This window comes from Equus quagga, chromosome 1 (genome assembly GCF_021613505.1).
Source record: "Equus quagga isolate Etosha38 chromosome 1, UCLA_HA_Equagga_1.0, whole genome shotgun sequence".
NCBI lineage: Eukaryota > Metazoa > Chordata > Mammalia > Perissodactyla > Equidae > Equus > Equus quagga.
The window spans coordinates 180,517,632-180,537,934 of record NC_060267.1 but is presented as its reverse complement, the minus strand read 5'-3'; positions in this window follow the sequence as shown (position 1 = coordinate 180,537,934).

The following is a 20,303-nucleotide window of genomic DNA, read 5'->3' as shown; positions in this document are numbered from 1 at the left end:
TCCTTTCCTCATCAGTTTTGTCACTTGTACATTTTAAAAACTAGTTCTTTCTGTCAGTCCTCTTCTGCTGCTATCTATTTATAGAGATTGAAATTCCAGGATTTCTGGTGCAGTTTTCAAAAACTCTGGCTTTATGACACCTTGGTTATACTGTGCAATAATTTTTATAAACTCAATTAATTTGATTTCGGGGGACAGAAAATAGAGTTCAGCAGAGCTTGTCCACTAGGTGTCACTCTTGATCCAATTAAACCTGGTAAGCGGCATTTGTAAACAGAAATACATCTATCAAATATTTCTGTAAACATGAATAACAAAATGTCCCCGCCTGTGTGTTCTTAAGTCCTTTCCTTGCGATCCCTGACATAAACGGTGGCCATCGCCAGGTCTCCGGAGGACCAATTCCTACCACAGAGCCACTTTTGTTAGGAGACCTCTGGGCTGTGCAGGCGGCCACCCAGTCGAGCCTCCTCAAGTCACCAATTGCTTTTTATGACACAGGACCCAGCCCCTCGGAGATCACACTGGCCTCTGCTGTGACTAGAGCGAATGCTTCCAAATTGCCCATTTTCCACTTGCTGCTTCCTGAGGTGCTGTCTCCTGGCCTGTCCAGGTGGCTCCTCCACCATCTCCACCTGGCCGTCATCCCCGTGCTCCCGCTGCCGCCACCCCTGCCAGGGGTCAGAAAGAAGGGTGCCGTTTGGGGACACTGAGCCTGGGTGTGGGGAGGAGCCCGCCTCTTCACCGATGCCACTCTGGGGCAATGCAGGAAAAATCACTGCCTGCAATTTTGAATTTCAGAATATGGAATTATTTGCATTGGCTACAGGTATTGGCCGAATTCTATTCATTTCTCTTTTGCACTGGCTTCAGGGATAAAGATGGACATACCATCTACAGTTTACAGGAAAGCAACCATCTGATTCAGAGAGATTGTCTGCGGTTCTAATTAAAAATAGATTTTTTTGTTATTTAAAATTTTTTCTTTCCCAAAAATATAAGGAGTTCACCTTCAGAGAAGAAATAGAGCACTAATAGCTAATATTTATTAGGCATGTTCTAGTTCAGGGGCTTGTCTCCAATCCATTCGCTGGTGTTATCTCCAGCACGATCTGGGGAGATGGGTATCATTGCCCCCGTGTTTCTGACTGAGCCTACAGCTGTAATGTCCCACGCTTGCCAAGCTGGAACTTTGATCTGGACCATCTGACCCCAAAAACTATACTATCCATCAAGCCAGTGGTTCTTAACCAGGGTGTGTGTCAGCATCTCCTGGTGAGCTCTCAACATAATGTCCTCACAGACCTGTGCTGGCCCTTCCTGGTCAGAATTCCCTGAGTGATACTGGGTCCATTCAACAAAGAAGCACAAAGTGGGTATATAATATGTCAGGTCGTGATTGATGTTTTGGGAAGAGAAAACAAAGCAGAGTGAGGGAGTAGAGAGTGACAGGAGGTGCTGTCGTAGGAAGGGTCGGTGGGGAAGACCAACATCTCCAAGGAGGGGACAGATGAACTTAGACCCTAATGAAGTGGCGCAGTAAACTTTGCAGATGTAGCGGGAAGGGTGTTCTAGCAGAAGGAATAACAGGTGCAAAGGCCCTGCGGTATAAGTGTGCTTGGTGTGTGGAGAAACAGCAAGAAGACCAGCGTGGCTGGAGTGGAGTTGGTGAGAGGAAAGTGCAGGGAGACAGGTGGGAGGCCGCCTGGAGCCAGATGGTTGGCCTTTGACTGGGGTTGCACAACTTTTAAAACAGGTGCAGGCACAAGTTCTCACTCTTCTAATGCTCTTTCCTTCTCTACCTTGCCAAGCAACGAAAAGGAAAAACAGGGAGGATAGAAGCCCCGCTAAAATACAGCGCCGATGAGCTGCCCCATGGCAGTCCCCGTGAAACTGCAGTTCAGGCGGTGAGGTGAGGGAGACCGAGAAGATGGCAGTGGACGCGGTGCTAATCTGATAATCACCGTGAATCCGAGTGAGACAGATTTGTTCGGCTCACTGTCTACAATTTACTTTCATTTGTGATTGAATTGTAATTTCCATTTAAAATCATTATAAGGAAACAATATGTTCCCATCACCCTCCCTTAGGTACCATCCTGGCGTTTTTAGTTTTGCGTTAACATTAAATCTGGTCATGCCGTCTTCCATTCCCAGCATCAGAGCTTTCCCTTGAGTAGATGCTGTTCTCTTCCTTGCGTTTACAACATAGGGACAAGCTGCCCATGCCGAGAGAAATGATGGTCGTGTTTCGTTTCTAAGATAAGTGCAGGTTGGTTGCATGTGAAATTTTGGTTTGAGAAAGGTGAATATCTCTCATATTTTTTGGGAAAAAAATCTTTCATATGGATGTAATTTAAGAAATACGTTTATTAAAGCAATAAAAATGCCATGTCCGCAAATCCAGTATGGTAGTGGATCTTAAAGCAATTAAACAACACACCACGATGAATACAGTTACCTTAGACAGTATTACTGTTAAACTTATTTTCCATATGCTCAGATTTATTATTTTAACTACCATATGGAAAATACAATGATATGCTATGATTGGTCACTTGCCTAAGCCAGCTGGACACGTTGGAGGAGAGAGGGCTCCAGGCGAGGAAAGCAGATGACTTGAGCAGATGACTTGGTCTGTCATAGCGCATGCACAAGCCCACCGTCAGAGCAGCTGAAACACACAGGTAAGGAATGATGTCAGAAAACACATACCTTTTGTGACCTCAGAATGAGGCAGCAGAGAAGGCAGTTGTGAAACTGGATGCAAGATGTCATCCTAAATTTGTTAAAACAAAATCACGTGTTTACATATGCATTCAGTAACTGCTAGAATGGCTTACTCACAATATCGCCAGTGGTATTCCTGCAATGGAGGGTGGTGTCTGGGTGATTTCCTTTTTATTCTGTTGCCTATCTGTACTTCCTAAGATGAACACATTCTTGTGTAAAGGAGAAAAACTTGTACAATAAAGTTTATATACTTTTATATTGGAGGAAAAAACACCCCTAAAAGTTATTTTTAAAAAATGACATTTTTGTTGCATGCTGTGAAGACCGCATCCTGGTGTCTCCCAGCCTCACTGGCTGTTTTATATCTCACCAATGAGTTATTGAATCCGACTTATTTTAATTCGACACGAACTTTGCCTTCCACAATAGAAAACTGTAGCTTGATTCCTCTGTAACTTTTCCTGTTTTTATTGCAATCACTCCAACTCTACCCCCCAGAGGAAGGGACGATTTTCCTAGGTGACTGTTGACTGTCTTCTGGAGCTGGGTCTCAGGGAGCTTGGGATTCTGGAGCACACTGTCCGTTATCTATTCTGTCCACTAGAGGGCAGCAGATGATAGGACTTGTGGGCCATAAGGTTGACTTCCCGTGTTGACAGCTTTCTGGGAGAAGCGAGAAATGGTCCAGGCCTAGCTGGCTGGGTGTCACAGTGACTCTGTCATTCAGAAGGCCATATGGTTTATTTGTATTAGTGCAAATTAACAACAGAATGTTTCCCTATCCTCTGAACTATGGGGATGCCGAAAATTAACTTCTGCTCCGTTGTTAGGAGTTTCTGAAGATGCCAGTGACAAAAATCGACACACTTACGAATAGGAATTGCACCAAATAAGCGTTCTTTTATAAGATTTGTACACTATACACTGTATATTCTTGGAGTTTCTTGTTAACTAAGTTTGAGGCAGGGGCTGATAGAAAGTTGAGGTATAAACCATAGGTAAATGGTTCTTTCCCTCAAGGTGTATGAAATACAAAAGTCAGATAGTGTGGTACAAAGTCTATGTACTATTATGGGGACGTAAAGGAGAGGTGGTTAGTAAAGAAACACTGGAGACATAAGTTTGACTTTGATTTGGGACTTGCAGAAAGTAATGCCTACAGATTGGAGTAGAGATGGGTTGGAAACTGGTGCCGCTGAATCCAGGCTGGGAAAGTACTTTGTGTGAACAGCAGAATGCTTTAAATTTAAAAAAAATTTTGCCTTTATTTAGGTGGGGCTGGCACTTTTTACTTTGCTCTATTCCCAACCATTCCCTATCATTGCACACCCAGCACTTCACACATTTCTCATACCTTCCTGGCTCCTGAAGACATTTTCGATTGCAACCCCTGGCTTACCGGAACTGGGGGCAGGGGATACAGTAGGGAGGAGGCAGACCTCCGGGAGCTGTGGCATGAATATTGGCTTGGAACTGGGAGCAGGTGAGTCCATGTGGAGGGTGTGAGGGATGGGGCTGGTGTATATGGGCTGTGGACTCAGACCAAGGGCCACATGAGAATGTGGTTATGAGGAGTGGAGGGTGGTAGTGGTGGTGACCTGAGGAGTGGTGTACCTCTGTAACTGCTGGAGGATGAGAGGACTAGGAAGTCCTGGGAGAAGAGCAGGAATCAGCCTGGAAAAGCGCTGGAGAATTTTTCTTGTGCTCTCTACTATCTGTTCTCCCAATGGGTTTTGATGACCAGAACTGCTCTGCTGAAAAGAAACAGTGAACTCCAGGGTCACACACAACTGACGTGGGTGGGGGCTGCCCTCACCGTCACTCCCAACACCACTTAGCTGCGTGTCCCCAGAAAAGTTGGTGTCTTGAGAGAATTGGCTCCCCAGGTCTAGGACACAGGCTTCTCGTTGCACAGTCTTGGTGGCTCTGTGAGGTACAACACACTGCAGGGGGGTCGGCGCTGGTCCTGCTCCCCGCCCTGTCTCCACGGCTCGCTAGAGGCACCGTAACTTAATCACTGCACTTCAGTTTTCTCATCACAAGTTAAAGGGATTGCATGAGGCAGCCTCAGAAGATTTGTTCAGCATTAGTTTCCGATGATTGGAGCTTAGAAAAGGAAGGCCAAGACCCAGCTCTTATAAATAAAGCAAGCTGTCGACAGAGAGCACATTCCTCTTGTAGAGAGTATTGGTCGCGTTGCATTATGGGAGGAAACATGAGGGCAGGAGGGTGAAGAGGGGGAAAGAGTGTGAAGTCTATCAAGATTAGCCATGGGTTCCACTTCTAACTCCACCTTGCCTTAACTGAGTGACCGTAGGAAAGCCGCTGAACTTCTCTGAGCATCAGTTTCATTTGCGGAGTGATGACACTGGGATGTGTCTGGCAGGGTCTTGGCAAAATTAAATGAGCAGGTGTTTATAAATGTCTGCCCTGTCTTCCTTCCTACCCTCATCCCACATGGAAGTCACTCCTGTGAATCCCGAGTCCTGTCTGAGAGAGGGGCTCGAGGTGAGAAGGAGTGAAGTCTCAGGGACTCAGTGTCAAGAACTCATCTATGAAGAACGGTGGAGAGCACGTGCCAGCAGTTCCGTGATTAACTCAATTACAGATCTGAACAGTTAATACGCTGTTTTCAGGCAGTTTTGATTGCCACAGCATTTTGCTGTTGCTCTGTCATCAAAAGAATCAAAGGAAGAATTGTGTTCAGGATCCAGAGGCTGCTTCTAGAGGAAGTGCCCACGGTGGGGACATGGTGGGAGCTGAAGACGACCCTCTGACCCACCTGCCACCGAGGCTGCAGGTCTTCACTGGGGCCTGTTGCTTTGACATAAGTCATCTTGTTCTCCCTGGAGTGTCCAGCAAAAGCCGTGTTTTTCAGCACCCCTGTGGGACGTGACGTACCTCTCTCCTTAAGGGAGGCCCAGTGCAGCGCGGCTATCTGAAGGGGAGGAACGAAGTGGGGTGGGGAGAAAGGCTGGCTCTTCAACAGCCAGCCGCCAGCAGGTGGTTCTGTGCCATGGCCATTTCCTAGCAAACCTCAGTCAGGAATCTACACTAATAATGAAGTAATCTCATCTAGAACCAACGAGAAAGGCCCATTTTCTTGCCTTCATTTCATCCTTAGATAAAGATCTGTTTTGGATAGAACCGTGGGACGGTTTGCAAGGCGTGATGTCACTAAACGTGGTTTCACAGTTTCATAGCATAACAAACAAAATTTCTTTGACTGATTTTTCTTGTAACAAGGCCCAGAACCACGTATTAACCTCTAACGTTTTCGGTGGACAGTTTAAAACCCAGCCATAGGTTCTTGAGGACAGAAGCTGCTTCGCTGAGGGAGGAGAGAGCAAGGCTTGGATGGTGTGGGAGGAGTGGAGGCGTAGGGTGAGAGTCAGACGGGAGAGGAGCCACAGCCCCTGGCTTTTAGATGGAAGTAAGAGAGGGAGCCCTGGGATTCCTGCCAGGGCAGAGAAGCACCTGTGCTGGAGCAGGTGGCAGGGCGGGACTAGGGTGAGGCACGAGAGGCATCTAGGCGGCTAAGCTTAAGGAGGCACCTGCTGTCAGGCTCCTGTGGGTGTAGAGCTGGTGCCTGAGAGTGAGCACCTCCTTAAGCTTTGCATCCTGAGTGCTTACCTTGCTCCTTCTGGTCCAGGCCCCGGGAGTAGAGCAAGATGGAGAGGGGCTGCCCGCCCGTCCGTGGCTTAGTGGTTAAGTTTGTGTGCTCCACTTGGCGGCCTGGGTTCGTGGGTTCAGATCCCCAGTGTAGACATCCTCCACCCATCAGCCATGCTGTGGCAGCGACCCACATATGAAGTAGAGGAAGATTGGCACAGATGTTAGCTCAGGGTGAATCTTCCTCAAGCTAAAAATGAGGAAGATTGGCGAAAAAAAAAAAGGTGGAGAGACGTTCTTGTTTCTCCAAGACAGATTCCAACTTACCTCCTGCCTTGGTGACCTAGAGGTTCTGATAGAAATCTAAACAGTGTAACTCTGGGAAAGAACATCTCAGGTGAATATTGGGCTTACACTACAGTAAAAATAGAGACCACAGCTTAACAGAATATAAACATTATTATTGAAGGTAAAAAAGTAAAAACAACTTCCTCCAAATTAGGATCCATTCACATTCTCGGTATATGGCTGGACAGCTGAGGTTTTTTCTCCTTCTTTCCTTTTCTCTACCTTTCTTCTTCTCTCTTTCAGCTCTTTCCTTCTATTTCTCTCTCTCTTTTCCTTCTGTTCTGTTTGACACCATTGAAGTGACTGCCCTTCTTTTTTTAATTTCTCTTTCCTTTGCTTCCGTTGCTTATAACAGATTTGGAGGGAAAAAAAGGAATCAAATATCTGTTTCACAGCCATTTCATAAACAATACTGGCTCCTTTCTTTTGGTACCACAGGCACTGAAAGGCACTGTAGGAGGACATTTGTGACAGCGTGGTGATGAATTCATGACGAGGCGGCAGCGTAGACTTGAAACAGGTCCACTGTGTTTCTCTGCATTTAGCCAAGACCAAACCAGAACGCACGCCCATGGACGCGCAGCTGGATGCATGAAACAAAGAGGTTTTCTATTTTGTCATGAAAGGGACATAATTTGGGGGGAAAAGCCCTGCCCAAACCAGAAGTTCAGTTTGCGTTTGTTTCAGCCAAACTGCTTCAAGCCTGGTCACAGACTTCTGTGGACCTCGATTGTTGCAGAAATGTTTTTTAAAAAGCCTTTTAGGTTTTGTTAAACCTCTCCAGAAGTTTATTTCAAAATAAAGGAGTTACTAACACAGCTTTTCCAACGTTAGATCATATTGTAAAGAACTCATACAATTCACTAGCAAATAAAAAAAATTCGATTAAAATATAGGCAGAGGATCTGAATAGACATTTTTCCAGAGAAGACACACAGATGGCCAAGAGGCACATGGATAAGTGCTCAACATCATTAATCATCAGGGAAATGCAAACCAAAACCACAATGAGATATCAACACACACCTGTTAGAATGAAATATTCTTTATTTTAAACAACTTGAACTTTTTGAACTCTTTTTTTTAAAATCGCATTTGTAAGTAGTCACATCTCATGTGAAACAGATTTTCAGAAATTTATTTTAAAATCTGATAAGGATTAAAATATTCCAGTCTACCACAACAGGAAGAAAAATTAACATGGTTTGTACCATTCTCCTTTTTCTTGTTTTTTAAAACCTTTCACAATAAAGAATGTGCAACATATTATGTAAAGACAAGGAAACAAACTTTCAGCCAGAGCCGAAGGCTGATGTGTATGGTTGTGCAGAATTCGGACTGCACAATGCTGGAAACGCCATTCCTGTAAGAGCCATTGTAGATTTGTATATTTGTTACAATAATTTCCTAGCAAATCACTAGGAAATATCTTGGGGAAGGGGTCCCCCACCCTGCACCCAATTTGCAAAAAGGTGACATTTTGGAAAGCTGTGGCTCTGAGGCTGAGTTAATGTTTAAGAGGTTTATTTTTCTTCCTTTGGTCCTAGGCCTCTGGCTGAAGTGAAATGATTAGATTGGATTGGTTGTATCCTACTGTGCTTAAACTTAGGACTTTTCTCTCAACTTGCTGAGCATTCTAAAACAAACAAACAAGCAAAACATGGAGCATTGGCGTTCTTCTGTTCCACTGGTTGCCATTTGCTTTCTCTTGAGCCTAAACTGTTTCTTGCTGGGTTCCTCTCCTTAGTCCTTACTTTATGCCTCATGCTGTTCTAAGCTCTTGATGGATGCTAGCTCATTGAATCTTACGCTCGCTGTTAACTCTTTTTACAAGGATGAGGAAACTAAGGCCCAGAGAGGGTAAGTGCCGGTAGTCACACGGCCAGTCAGTGGCAGAACTAGGATTTGAATCGAGTTAATGTGCCACCAAAGTTCCTGCTCTTAACCTCGCCACTCTCTGCCTCTCCTGAGTTGCCTCTCCTTTTCTCTGAAACCTGTGCCACTCTGAAGTCCTATTTTAAACTGATCTGGCCATCCCCTGACCAATGGTGGCTATCCCCCCTCCCTCTCTGTGCCCCTCAATCAGATCTCCTCTGGGTGCTTTCATTCGGCACCTTGCCAGACCTCCTTGAGGACCAGCCCTAATCTGGGTCAATTCCCTTAGCCCTGGTCCCCTCCAATCCCAATTTTCTCTCAATTCCTACTGACCCACAGCTGAGGTCCTGGCAGGACTTCTGGTGGACCCCATCCACCGTGTGACAGATGAGGACAAGAGGGGGCAATTGCTATTGAGGGCTATGGGATTCCTGGGCCTTGGCATGCTGCTGAGGTCAGGAAGCCTTACTCCACTCTGTCCTCAACCAGCAGCCTCACTTCAGTAGCTTCCTCCCTTTCAAGGGACTTATCCTTATATCCTCTGCACTTCACATGCCAGCCCAATATTTCTGGTACATAGATAAAATTAATTTGTCTATATTTACTTATTCCCTGCCTTATTCCAGAAAGGATTTAAGAGAGGGTCTCAAATATATGCATGTATAAATGCAAAATAATGAGATAAATAAAATTAAAAAAATAAATGAATGAGGAGAGCAGGACAGAAGAAAAATGAGAGAGTTTGGAAAGGTCAGATGAAATCAAGAGTAAGGCTGGTACACCACACACGTGCCGTAAGGCCCTGCCCGTTGTGGGGTGACAAGGGTCTGGGTCGGGGAGGTGGTCCGGGCAATGTGGAGGGAGGGAGGGAGTAGGCAAGAAAATGTCACCTGGGAACACAGCTGTGCTGGATTGACACCGGGATAGATTTTAGAACACTTAATGCAACATTTTTCAAACCATGTTCTGAGTAAAACCAGTCCCATGGGATTTAACAGGGAATAAAAGGCAGGTGGGGAGATGGCAGAGGGTTGTCATTCAGGAAATTTGAGAAACACAGGGTTAGCAGACTGAATGCATTTCTTTACTGGAAGGTTTTTCTTTACATGCTCAGGTGCATCGTGAGTCTCTAGGGAGAGAATAGGGTTGCAGCTCTTTCTAGACTTTCTCACCACTGGCATCATTCTTTTGGAGACTTAGAGACCGCTGCACTCTGAACAGACTTTGAGAAAGGGAGCACTAGTGGACAAGAAATGCTTTCCTGAAGAAGTTATTTTAAAAGAAAAGATCAGAGGCCAGCCCTGTGGCCGAGTGGTTAAGTTTGCGCGCTTGGGCCCGTTGAGTTCGTGGCCCGGGGTTTCACTGGTTCAGATCCTGGGTGTGGACATGGCACCGCTCATCAGGCCATGGTGAGGCGGCGTCCTACAGAGCAGAACTAGAAGGATCTACAACTAGAATATGCAACTAGGTACTGGGGCTTTGGGGAGAAAAAAAAAACCAAAACACTAGCAATAGATGTTGGCTTAGGACCAATCTTTAAAATAAATAAATAAATAAAAGGTCAGTAATTTTAAGTATAAAAAGTAAAAATGTCTACATGGGAAAATATTATAGAAAAAGTCAAGGGAAAATGACAAACAGAGAAAGGATAGATAAACAGCTAATTTCCTTAATATGTAGAGAGTTCTGACAAATCAATTTATATAAGATCACCAACCCACTAGAAAAATGAGCAAGGAGGTGAACAGGTTAAAAGAAACACAAATAATTTATAAACATGTGAAAAATACTCATCCTCGCTCACAAGTGGAAGAACACAAATCCAGTTAAAACAACGGGCTGCTGCTTTTTCCTTAGCACTGGGCGAAGCCTCAGGGGTGGGAGAGCCTGCTGCCATGGCCAGGGCGCGGGCGACAGGAAGTGTCCTTTGTGGAGGGAGGATCACCTGGGGCAAGCACCGTGGAGGGCAGTTTGGCAACCGGTGTCACATACCTTTGAAGTACAGCTGGACGCTGACCACATTTTCGCACGCCCACTGCTGCTGCCCAGGTCTGAGCCGCCGCATCTCAGCTGCACCGCCGCAGTAGCCTCTTCTTGGTGTCCCTGCCTCAGAGTACGTATTTTAAAACAAAAGCCAGATCGTGTCACATGGCTTGCTCAAATCCCTCCATTGGCTTCTCATTTCATTAAGAGCAAAAGCCAAAATCCCCATAATGGGCTCCAGGGCCCTCCATAACTTGGCCCAGCACCTCTTTGATCTCATCTCTTAGTCTGTCCTTCTTTCTCCCTCTGCTCCAGCCACACTGGCCTACGTGCTTTTCCTTGCACGTGTCAGGGACTGCAGGCCAAATCCCTTCCCTCCTTCAGGTCTTTGCTGAAATAGCGCCTTCTCAGCGAGGCCTTCGCTGACCACTCGATTTAAAACTGCAGCCGCCTGATCGCATTCCCTCTTACTCTTCTGCACGTATTTCTGTACCTATTATCTTCTAACCTGCTATATGACTGCCTCATTTATTGTGGTTTTGTCTGTTTCTTTCCATGAGATGGTAAGCTCCTCAAGGGAGAAATTTATTTTTCTGTTTCAATCATTGACAGTGCCTGGCAAGCTGTCAAATAAATACGTATTTATAAATGTTTATTGAATACTTTTTGAATTTATTGAATGGCATTTGACCAAGCAATTCCACTTCTTGGAATTTATTCTATGACACACTTACACATGTGCACAAGGTAACGTAAACCCTGATAGCTACTGAACATTGTTTATTGTAGCAAAAGACTGAGCAGTTATCCCAAGAGATTGAACATTTCCTGAAAGGGGCGATTTAAGGGGTTGGACGAAGTGTCAAACCAGATAGGACTAAGGTTGATTCACGTTCCACTACTTCCTACAAGGAGACGGCTGATGTTGAAGACCACGTCAGATAGAGTCAGAACAAACTACATTTTCTTTGCACCTGTGAGTAAAAAGTTGGGGAATATATATATGTATGTGGAGTTGTACTTTTCCAATTTCTCCCAAACTGGTGAGTAAGGCTCAAAGCTGAGAACAAAGAGGTGTTCAGTTCCCACATGCTGAAGAGAGCTGCCAACAGTTAAGTCAGGCACTTGCCCTTGGGCTTGCTAAGAGGTGCTGAACTGGTGCTGTCACTCAACCATCAGCTCTGTCCACACATTCTTATATGAAAAGATCAGGGAATAAGTTCACTGGCCAAGGTTCTGGCTCCCAAGATATAGTGAAGGGGCTCCAAAAATCTCACTCACAGGGACGGGGCTGCTATAAGAAGGCAGCAGGGGTGGCTGACACTTCCTTTCCTGGCTGGATGCGGGTCCATCTGGAGGCTCACTGTGGTGTTACCACCGGAGTGGAGTTGACTACTTGGGAGGGCTTGACAGGTGCTCCCTGGTTTGGAGGTAATCTGAACCCGGGGACTACTTCTTATCTGGGGATTTCTGCAAGTAGGAGGCTGGCGAGGGTCAACCACTGCAGAGAGGTCAATAGGGAAGGGGTGGTTTGCATGGGAAGAGGAAGTGGGTAGCCCCAGCTGCAGCTCCCCATGTCCTTTGGAAAAATGGAAGGTGACTTCATAGAGTAATGGATCTGCATGTAAAAGAGCGTGAAGGAGAGGCTTGAGATACAGGCCATGAGGCTGTCCAGGCAGCCTCTGGTCCAAGTGTGTGTATAGGGTTTGGAGACTGTACTAGTTTCCTAGGGCTGCTATAATAAAGTACTGCAGGCTGGGAGGCTTAAACAACAGAAACTTATTTTCTCACAGTTATAAAGACTACAAGTCCAAGATCAAGGTGTGGGCAAGTTTGGTTTCTCCTGAGGCCTCTCTCCTTGGTTCGCAGATGGCTGCCTTCTTGCTGTGTCCTCACGTGATCTTTCCCCTGTGTGTGTGCAGCTCTGGTGTCTCTTTGTGTGTTTAGATTTCCTCTTCTTAATGGGACGCCAGGCAGATTGGATTAGGGTCCACCCTAACGGCTTCATTTTAACTTAATCACCTCTTTAAAGACCCTATCTCCAATTATAGTCACATTCTGAGGTGCTGGAATTTTGTGCTGCAATAAATGAATTTTAGGGGGACACAGTTCAACCCATAACAGGGACCTAGGCTTTTTAGTGAGGCTGAAGGGAGGTGGCTCTCAACAATGGAGAAGGCATGGTGAAGCGGGGCCCATTCCAAGACAGTCATCCCACCCGTGGGGAGTCCTCCGCATTGGCAGAGACTCCCAGCAGTAGGTGGAACCAGACGGTGCCAGAGCAAGTCGAAGGGAGCCTCCCAAACACCCACAGGCTGCCAGTAACGTTAGAAGGTCTCTGCTTCTCTTATTCCTCCTGCCCCCGCCCCAAACTCGTTATCAGAAATGCCTGATCCAGAGAAGGAACCAGACCCTCTCCTGCCTCCTCCACCTGAAGAAGGAGCCTCTTCCCAGCTCCAAGTGCCTTGAGGCAATGCCAGGTCTTCACTGGAAAGAAGAGAGCAGAGGAGACTTAGATTTGATGTGAAGTGGAGGTTTCAAAAGATTGAAATGACATTTAACCGAAAGTGGCAAGAAAGTTATAGGAGCTGCCCAAGAAGTCCTGTAGGAGGACATGGAGATTCTTTAGAGCTCAGTTGAATATAGTGCTTGAAAAAATACTGCTGCCAGAATTTAAACTCCACCTGGTTGGTATTTCTCAATAAACTGAATGTCTGCTTCTCTATTTACATAAAGAAGCATGTCTTAGAAAACAGAACAAGCTGGCCTTTAGTAGTCATCTCTGGGGAAGGGGAGCATGGGGTGGGGGCGGTGTGGGAAGGAAGTGTACTTTTCACTCTATACCCTTTTGAACTTTTAAAAAAAATACCATGTGCATGTATTACTTAAAAACTCAAATGATTTAAAACTAAAGTAACTAAAACCGTATGATACTAATGGAGCAGAAGACTGAGTTAAGAAACAGCCCCGAAAGATACATGTCAATTCCATATATGTAAAGGAGTTTCTTACCAGTGGGAAAAATAATTGCTGTAGGGCGAACCAGGGAACCTTGTAACGGAAAGAAGGTGAGGTTTGCTGAGAGAGAGGAGGAAGCCAATTCTATGCATTTGGAGCAAGATCTGTAGAAGGTGGAGTGAAGAGACTTGGACCCAAGCTTGAATGTTAGAATCCAACATGAGCCGCTGACGCTGTTGCTTGAAGGGAGATAAATGTTGTGACAGATGCCTGCAAAGCTTTTGGCAAGAAATGGGGTTCCATTTGGTGTGATGCTTTTCAAGGTTAAGCTCTTTTGTGTCATGTAGATGTGGCATGTTTTTGGCTCAGTGATGAACCTTGGGGTTTGGGATTTCTATAATTGTGGAAAGCATTAAGTCAAGAGGCGATGCACAATGATTTGGCAAGTGACATTTGATATAATTCCTCACGTACATATTTAAACAATAGAAATCACCCCCAAAATATCAGGAAAGGATTCTAGCAAAATAGGAAGAAAAGAGAAAGAAGTCATGTAAGTCAACACGTGTTAAGTTTATGGATATAGCATTCATTTCCCCATACACGATTAATTCTTGGGTGTGTTGAGAAAAGAAAAATTGTAAAATCATCACAAAAATTGTGAAATTGTAGACATTCTATGTGTACAAACAGTGGCTTGAGAGTGGGACAATAACTCTCTCACCTTCCTGGAACTGAATTAGGCCTGGGAGGAAGGAGTCTGATGAAATGAGGTACAATCAATGTGGCTGGTCCACACTAATGCCTGCCACAATTCTTTCCCCTGATATTCGAAGAGATGAAAGCGGGGACAATGAGAAAATGGTAATAATGGTAATATACATAGTAAAAAAATGCATGTCTCTGCCTTGTGTTGGAAGGACTCTGCCGTTGAGCAGCACCCTCCAAGGAGTCTCCCGTATCTTACAGATATGCCCCTGTTGTCTTTATCCCGATGCTTGTTACTCACTCGAGCCGATGGGTCTGATGGCGTCAGGCTGGTTATGTTGCACAGACAGCATCTCTCCATGGAAGAACTCAGATACCACCCCCTCCTGGCTCGTACACACTCTATTTCCATTGAGTTTTAGAATGAAAGCTTTCACGTTTGTTGATTTAAAGCCTGGATGGTGTGAGACTCAGGGAGCTGACTGAGCAGGAGAGGTGCTGTCTCTCTTCTGAGGGACTTGAACGAGGAAGGATGTCGTCAGGTTGAAGCTGCTGTAGATGTCTTGTCTCCCGTGGGTGCCGTGGTGGAGCCTGTCCAGGCTGTAGCAACACACAGGAAGCCTGGAGAGAACTGGGTCCCGATGAAAGTTTTTGAAATTTAGCTCTGCCTGGAACCAAGCCTGCAAGTTGATATTTTGAGTAATCTGAGTTAATATATTCCACCCAAAGCTTTACGTTGCTCCAGCCGTTTTGAGTGAGGACTCCTGGCACATGCAGCAGAAAGATTCCTTCCTACCTGTTATGGTGAAGTATTGTGAGGAGATCACAACAAAAATTTGAGATGTAAGAAGAAATTAAAACAACAAATGTAATCTAAATCCGACAATTAAGTCCCAATAAAGACAAAAGGGTGGGAGCTAAAATTACAATAAATAGATGATTTAAAACAAAGGATATAAAGAATCAAAGATTAAAAATATCACAGTAAAAGAGAGAAAAGCTTAACATAAAAGACTAAAACCCATGCTATGAAAGTTTAGAATATAAAAGTGGAGGGGGTTAAGGATTAAGAAAAGGAATTGAAAGTGATAAAAGTAAAACTGAACATTAAAAACCTTAGAATAAGAATAGCTATTGAGAAGTATTAAGAAAATAAAAGTAAAAATCTTAAAGATTACAGAGAGAGAGAGAGAGAGAGAGAGAGAAAAGAAAAATATCCAGTCCAAAGTAAAACAGTGAGAGTCCACAGAAAGGTCAAGATGGTGCTTAAAAAAATCCTGTTGATGGGATGTCATTCCTTGGGGCAAAGAGCCAAGAGGGTGGAAAGCCCTTAGCCTGAGCAGCTACCTGTAAATGCGCAGGGTGTGTCTGCTTAATACCAACACACAACATAACAGTGGGGAGAAAAACCCAGCCTTCTCATCCTCGGGAGACTGGAGAAGCAAGGCTCGCTCATCGCACCCCACGCACAATAGTGCTCATCCAATTCCTTATAGTCTGGAAATCTGGCACAAGCCAAGAGAGCCTACTTATAGTCAATTAGAAAATTGGCAGGAAAAGCAGGGAGTCGCTGGATATATTTTTTCAAACTATTTCCTTTTAAAGAAGAAATACATGGAGAATATGCCAGCAGTAAAACAGTGCAGCTATAATTGCCAAACATCAATACGACTGTGCTTCCATTTGAATTTTTGTGGTATGGATGGGATGGCTGATTCCAGCTTTGTCTTCAACAGACATTTAGTTTCTGAAATACTAGAACAGGAAAGAGGCTCCATATACAATATAAATTAAAAAATCTTTATGGTATTTTTACATAGTCAATATTTTTCAGTGGAGATTTTGCTAAAAAAACCACATTTAGTTCAAATTGAAAAAATTATTAGGAAAAGTATTGGTATGGATGGCCTCCCTAACGTTTTGGCAACGTTAGGAATAGTGAAAAGTCAATTCTTATGTCCCTGAAAACTCAGGAGCCAAAACCCCAACTCCATGTGGAGAAACTAGAATGCTGTGAAATAGGAAATTTCGTCATTTTTTTCCTTTTTGTATTTAATCTAAAATGTTCAGAAAATATGTTCATTCAAGCTATTTTTCCTTTACTTGTCTATACTATAGAATTTATCCTGTTATAGTCAGTGTCAAGTTTTTTTTCTTGCTGAAAGTGTTTCCTGAAATATTTTAACTACAGTTTCATAAATTTTGTGAAATGCCTTCGGAATGTTTGTGATGATTAATTTTATGCGTCAGCTTGGCTAGGCCTTGGCACCCAAATATTTGGTCAAACATTTATAGATGTTGCTATGCAGGTATTGTTCAGGTGAGATTAACATTTAAGTCAGTAGACTCTGAGTAAAGCGGATGACTCTCCATATTGGGGGTGGGCCTCATCCACTCAGTTGAAGGTTTATATAGACTGACCTTCCCTAAAGAAAAGGGAATCCTGCCCGCAGAGTGCCTTTGGACTGGGACTGCAACATTGATTCTTCCCCAGGTCCAGCCTGCCTCCTACCCTACAGATTTCCAGCCAACTACTGCCTGAGCCAATTCCTTGAAATAAATTTCTCTCTCTCTCTCTGCACACATTCTACTGATTCTGTTTCTATGGGGAACCCTGACCAATACAATATCCAAATTCTTTGAACAGTAGAGAATTGAAGGAAATTTATTTTATTTATTTTTAAATGCACTTGGCTCAGAAAAAAACTCAATCAAGTTTTTTTCAATCAATGATCAAGAATGCAATATCGAAGTGTTGTCTACAGCGTCTCAGAAGAGCATAAATATCTTAATTCTTTTCTTTCTTTCTTCTTTTTTTTGAGGAAGACTGGCCCTGAGCTAACATCTGTTGCCAATCTTCCTCTTTTTTTTCCTCCCCAAATCCTCAGTACATAGTTGTATATTCTAGTTATAGGTCATTCTAGTTCTTCTGTGTGGGATGTCGCCACAGCATGGCTTGATGAGCAGTGCATAGGTCCATGCCCAGGATCCGAACTGGCAAACCCTGGGCCACTGAAGTGGAGTGCACAAACTTAATCACTTGGCCACAGGGCCGGCCCTTAACTCTTTCCTTTCATTAAAAAATTCTTTAACGAAACACACTGGATTGACAATTTTAATTATTATGACTTCTTCATAGGTTGGGATTCAAAAAAGCGAAGTCACATCTACTCTTCCCAGCCCAGCAGCCCCCATGTCCCCTACTAAGAACTTCATGTAGAAGGATATCTAACGTTCTGATAGCTGCAGCCGTTGGTTTAACAACATAAATTATTATTTAAAATTTTTTTTGATATGCATTTTTAGCATTCTTTATATTATTGATTCTAAAAAGATAATTGTATAAAAGAAAATTTTTTTTGTCCTCTAAATATTAAAAAGTCTTTTTTGGAGGCAAACTTACAAGTCAATCCTAAACTTTATTTGAAGAATAATAGGACAGGAATAGCAAAAACAATATAAGAGCACGGATTGGGGCATATGCGTTAGCAAGTATCAAGACTTTCTACAAGGTGGCAGTAATTAAAGTGGTAAGGCAATTGACATAGGAATAAAACAACAGACCAATACAACAGAACGGAGAACCAGAAATATTGTCATGGATATATAGACATTTGGTAAATGAAAGAGTTGACACTATAAACCAGTGGGCTAGACCCACACAGCTCAAATCATAAAGGAAAAGGTTTTTGCCTGATAAATTTAGTATGTAAGTTTTATATGGCAAAATATTTCATAGGCAAGGTGAAAGGATGAGCCGCAGATTGAGAGAAGTTATTTTCGAAGAATATAACTAATTAGTCAGATTAGTACTTTAAATATGCAGAAAATTTCTATAAATCAATAAGAAAAAAGAAAGATTAGTTGGAAAATGGACAGGAGACAGGAGCAAATTGATTCACAGAGTTAGAATCTGAGTGGCTAATAAGCATATGAAAAAATGCTCAGCTTCACTGATAGGAAACTAAAAATTAAAAAATGAGATTATTCAAAATGAGCATCTCATACTCATCAAAAATCTGAAAATATTAAGTATTATTGAGGGTGAGGGGAAATAGAAATTCATATCCTGCTGATGGCAATATAAATTGGTATACCACAATGAGAGCAATTTGACTCTATCTAGTATAATGGAAGATCCCTACTCTTAGATATAAGCCCTAGAGAATGCTCATAAATATGCATACAGAGACCTTCACTAACAACACCCTTTGGAGTATTACTTGCAATAGTCAAAAGGTATATGCAACATATTAAAAGAGGAAAGGATAAAAATTGTGATATATTGAATATACATAGCAGTTAACACGAATAAACTATTGAAAGTATCAATATGAACAAATATAGAAAACATAGTGTTAAATGAAAAAATAAGTTGCAGAAGGAGTCACAGGATAGGCTAGTATTTAGGTAAATCTTCTAAAACACCCCTCACTACTATAGATGTATTACTTTTGGACAAATGCACATGAGTAAAAGTATAAAAATGTGGACAGAAACAATAGACACCATACTCAGAGCAGACAATAATGCTCTTTTACTTAAATCTGGCGAGGATGGGGTAGACGTGGCAGAGTAGGGAGCAGCACCTGCAGAAAGCCTCACGGAGGAGCAGAGGACGGGCAGCCCCATTTTCTGGCTGGCAGTGTCTCTGCATGTCTGAGCCAGGGCAGACAGCGGGGAGGGGCAAAGCATCTTTCCACCTTCTTTTCAGCCATCGGGTTTTCTGCAACCCAGTGCCAACGCATTCATGGGTCACTGGTTATATTTCTCAATCCAATTATAAAGGCTTTGCAAATAGTGGCAATTTCTCCCAGATTTTGGCAATTAAAGTGCCAGTTCTGGTTTTCGCTGCTTGAGTTGCTATCATTTTTGGGGGTCTTTTTAAGCATCTGTATTAGTCAGAGTAGGCTAAACTATACTGTAGGAATAAATAAACACACAAATCACAGTGGCTTAATCCAGTGCAGGTTTCTTTCTGGCTCCTGCAGTGTCCAATGCAGATCTTCCAGGTCAGGAGGCTTTCCCGGGTGGGTCTCCTCCAAGCAGTGTACTCATTCATCTGGGCTTCTTACACTGTACAGCTCTGCCATCTTCTTAGCCATAGGGATGGAGGAGAAAGATGGTGGCTGATTGTGAAGGATGTTTAACGGCCAGTTCTGAATGTGGTGTACTTCACTTGTGGTGGATACCATCAGCCAGAAAGTCACATCGGCCCACTTAGACTCAATGGGGTCCACGGAATGTAGCCTTTCCTTTGCTTGAGAGGAAAAGAAAAAAGCTTGGTGCATTCATAGCATTGTCCAGCCACAACAATTTATTGAGAATATAAGACTCTGAGACAATTTAAAACCACCATGTTTTGTTTTTTAACTTTTGCTTTTAGTAATTTACATAGTTATTATTAATCATTGATAAGCCCCTGCAAATTCACCACCCAAAAGAAGAGCAACGACCTTGACAAAATCCTACAACTAACTATATGGCCTTTCCCTCTTCTATCTGCTGACTGTCTACACAAGAGAACCATCATCCAGAAACTGCATTGATCCCGCCACTGTTTTCCTTCTTGAAAAAAATTAACCTTTATCTTGAGATAATGCAGGATTCACATGCAGTTGTAAGAAATAACACACAGAGATCCTGTGTACCTTTTACGCAGATTCCCCCGATGGCAACATCTTGAAAAACTATACCAAATATCATAATCGGGATACTAACATTGACACAGTAAAGACAGAGAACGTGTTCATCACCACAAAGATCAGTTATGTTGCCCTTTTATAGTCATACCAACTTCCCTCGTCCCTCAACCCCCCCTTAGCCCCTGGCAACCACTAGATCATTCGCCCCCTCAGTAGTTTTGCCATTTCAAGAATGTCATATAAATGGAGTCACTTCCTCTGGGACTTGGATTTTTTTTTAACTCAGCATAATTGTGTGGCGATTCATCCAGATGGTGGCATGTACCAACGGTTCATCCCTTTTATTGCTCATACTATTGCACGGTATGGATGCACTACAGTTTGTTTAACCATTCCCTCTCGAATGAGAGATGGATTTTTTTCAGTTTTGAGCTATACCAAT